A 4,306-nucleotide genomic window follows, 5' to 3' on the forward strand; every position below is an offset into this window, starting at 1 on the left:
AAAGATGGGACCGCAGTATTTGGAGTGAAAGTGGTTCTGTTAGAAGCTCCATCTATAGACCTATCCAATGATCATACCTCATCCTCAACACACAAAAAATTGCTTTCTTATTTGGCCAGATTTCTTTGCCGGACTCAATGGAAGAAGCCTAGAAGAACCATCTTTGAGTGTAACTTGCCTTCTCTGAATAGTGCCAGACCATAGAGTCATACCCCTTGAACAATTCTCTTTGCGCTTTTTCAAGGAGTGTTTGGGTGCCATGAGAAATATGAAAGCTTTTAAGAAAGAAAAAAAAGTAAATTTAGAGTCGTAATTTTGGGTATATCTAACTCTCTTTAAATAATTATAAATGCGTTAAAAGAAACCAAATTTTATGTTAATGCTTAGAATAACTTTGGGGTGATGGTCAATGTGTTGAAAGACTTAGAAAAGAAATTCTTGAACTCATTTTCTTTGTTATTGTATGTTTTGCAATATTGTACATAATGTTTATTATAGCTTTTTTTTTTACATACACCATGAGAAAGAAAAAGCTTTTATTTATCCTAAAATAAAAGAGGAATCCTAAGCGCAGTAATCAACAAAGCTTATAGAATTGACATAGAGTGCAACTCAAAAAAAAGGTACACCTATCTTAGTGAAATGCAATCCAAATCTGTAATCCAACACTCAAGAAAGATTTTAGCTCCACCTGAAAATAAGAACATTGATTTAAAAAGCATCTTGCCTTGCAAACTTGCATTCCTTTCCTAGATGAGCTCTCAAATTGTCCACGCGTGCAAACAAATTGAGAGCTCAATTAGGAATGGTATCTCCGGTAATATCTCCCTACTCGTTTGAGTGTAGAGACAATGATCTAATGGTATGTTGATTGTATGCATACATTCATGGTATACAATGAAAATATTAAGCTGTTTCATGTACTTTACATGTTCATATTTGGTTGGCTATCTCAACAATTTTCCCTCCACCCCTTCCCTTAACCCTTTTGCGTATTTTGAACCAATACATGCTAAGGGCCAGCTGCTAGTTGTGGAGTGGGGATTTTAAGTATGGAGGGCCAAGGGCCTATATTATGGGTGGTAGGGTGGAGAATCCTATACGGAAATTCCCAAGTTTCTCACATTGGTATCAGATCTCAGGGGAAGAGGGAAGTTATGGAGGAGGGAAGGAGAAACCTTTGCATTAGGAAATTTTGGAGGTCATTTGGAGGGCCATATGAAGAGAGAGAAAAATAGAGCGCGTCCAATGAGCATGAAGGCTACGTTACGTAGAAAAGTACCTGGAAAGACTCAAAAAATAGGAAAATAGCATAAAACTTTCACGAAACTAGGATTGTAGCATAGTAATTTCCTTACTTTTACCGAGCTTTTAGGTGCTTGCGTGTGGTCCCACTTCTGATATTCTCTCATGGTCATTAACGTACTGGAGGGTGACCATTAAGCCCGCACAAGATATTGGAATTTTAAAACACTTTCCCTCCATTAGAATGCTTTCAAAGTGAATCTCCCTCCACTAAAGCTTTTCTCTGAGAGTTATGGCATCCACGTCTTCTCGCCCAAGAGCCTCAAGGTGTTTACTGTCTCTCACACCAACAAACAACAACGGCACTTTGCCTAGAAGGCCAAGTAGTAGCATATCCTCAATTACAATACCAGCTTCAATAAGTGCAGACAACCAATGGGTTGGACAAAGGATAAACAAAGGTTCATGGGTCCTCATGCAACCAAGAAGACCCAAGAGGTTTAGTGGTATCAACGTTTACCGCTCAGCATGGAAGGCCAGGGTGTTGGATTTCAAAGTTGAGATCGGCAAAAGATCTGTAAAGGAAGTTCTTGTTCAGCATGTGTTTACCCATCCAGAGGTGATAGCAAACGGTGGAAATGTATCAAATATACATCAACCACGTTGCAATTGTAAGTACTCTTGACATGTGAACTTACTGATACTCTCATTATAACTTTTCTTATATATTTTGCAATGTTTCTCCCGCTTGTTATGAGTAATGTCTCTACTCTTCACAACTCAATTACATTAGATTTGTCATTTGTACTTATTGATACTCTTAGTTTAACTCTTCTTATATATATTGCAGATGTTTATCCCTCTTCTTATGAGCAATGGGAGCCTGTGGAGTGTATAATAGGCCTCTTCCATGTTGTACATGCCCATATTGGTTCTCTACAGTATTCAGAGAGGAGCAGCAAAAGATTGGCTGATGAGGGAATCTTTTTTTATGACCACTTTTACCAACTCAGCTCAGGCAATAAGAATGGCATGTTGGTGAAACTACCTCTACCGACCGATTGGAACACTGTGGACTGGCCAGTTCCCGAGGAAACAATGGTGGAGGCAATGCGAAGTAAGCTCTACAAGGATATACAAAGGTCTCTACGTAGCTCTGTTCCTACCAAACTGGTTCGAATTGCAAACTTTTGTCCTGTTGCACTCTTCATAGAGCTGTTTCATAGCTACAACATCAGAGTTACAAAAACTATGTTCATGTGCAAGTCATTTCAGCAGTCATCCTGTGACAAACTTCTTGACAAAGGATGGTATGCAAAGGAAGAGATTGGTTTACGGTGCGAGGTCGCGCTTGATACTCTAGTTGTCAAGTACATGATTGCAAGCCAATCACTATTACTCTCATTTTGGTATATGCGATCACAAATGCTAAACGGTAAGTACATTCCTATGGACCAAGTTTCTGCAGGTTTGGAAGATAATCCTACTGTGGATGTGGAAGTGATTGATAAAGAGAATGGCCTACTATTGGTGGTTACAATAAGGGAGCTATGCAGTCTTCAGCATTTGCGAAATGACATCATTGAAGAGTCAATGGACAAGGAACTATCAGATTTTTCCTTTTTCTTAGCTGGCCGTAAGGTGATGCGGCGAAGAGAAAAAGATATTTTGTGCAAAGAGTTGGATGGTCGGGTTGAAGTAGTGTCAATGTAACAGATATTCTTGTAAACCCAAGTGTATACAAATGACTTTCAAGACATGAAGTTTATTGATCTCATTTTTCAATTGTGCCCTGTGAAAAAGTGTGCTTGAAATACATTTGTTTACCACGTCAAATCTCTCTCTCTCTCTCTCTCTCTGTCTGTCTATATATTATATATATATATATATATATATATATATATATATATGTTAGACAAGACAAAGACAGATAGAAGAATCATCTTAATTCATTAGAAAGTACAAACCCGTCCGTGAACAATGGACTGAGATACAATTTCTGTAAGTATGGAATCAGAATGTCTTCAAGGTAAAAATCGAAGGAATGCCCCTCGAAAGAAGGTGGTGAGATAGTTGTTCCCGGCGGATTTAGTTCTCCCTTTTCGGGAGTATCATCAATTAGTAGTGTATTAGTTGCATCAAAGGGTACACCGATTTGGCTAAACGGTTTGTACAAAAGAGGTAATCCTGGTTTTTTAGGGTGGTAGTGGCCCTCAACAGTAACGCATTTTCTTTGATCATACAAAAAGGCAAAATCTGACGTGTGAGCTTGGCATACACTGCAAACTATTGCAACTAGTGGCGATAAGTTTTGCCTTTGCATTGAAGACCATATGCCAACTCTGAAGCGCGGAAGAAGAAACTCAATAAACTCCTTGGTTCCTGGACGAACCACGACTCGACAAGTTCCCATCCGAAACGTTTGCAAATCCTCAAAGGGTCCTCTGTCACCGAGAGGCACCCGCATCAGCAGCAATCCATTGACGTCCAAGATAATCAACCTCTGTAAAAGTTGACAAGTACATATAAGTAGTTAGAAGCTGAACATATTTTGCCATACTTGAATAGACATTACCGGAACAACCGTATCTACAGGTAGCAAGGGTCCATACTGGGTCTCTGTAGTGTTCATGTCGTTGTTGCTCTCCTCCGCTTTATCTTCATAGTCATCATTCAAATCTTCATCAGGGGTCTCCCCCATGGCCCTTTCTGCCTGATTCAAGGTTGATCGGCTTGCCTCATACATCCTTTCCTGATCCATATCATTTTGCTCGTCCCGAGGCCTGCTTTCCTCATCCATATCCTTTTGCTCATCTATAGGCCTGCTTTCCTCATCTTCAGTTTCAGCCATAGGCTCTTTTGGCTGTTCCACAGGCTGACTTGCCTCTTTTATTGTCTCCTCCGGTTGAACCTTAGCTGCTTCCATATGCTCATTTGTCCTTTCCTCATCCTCGACTCTTTGATCTTCTGCTGATATGACACCCTCAGCCCGATGCGATTCCACTGTATCGGATGTAGGGGTTTGTCGTGGTGGCACGTCATGTTTTGTAAGATCAATAGT

The sequence above is a fragment of the Adiantum capillus-veneris genome, chromosome 6, assembly GCF_014529385.1.
Source record: "Adiantum capillus-veneris isolate H3 chromosome 6, ASM1452938v2, whole genome shotgun sequence".
NCBI lineage: Eukaryota > Viridiplantae > Streptophyta > Polypodiopsida > Polypodiales > Pteridaceae > Adiantum > Adiantum capillus-veneris.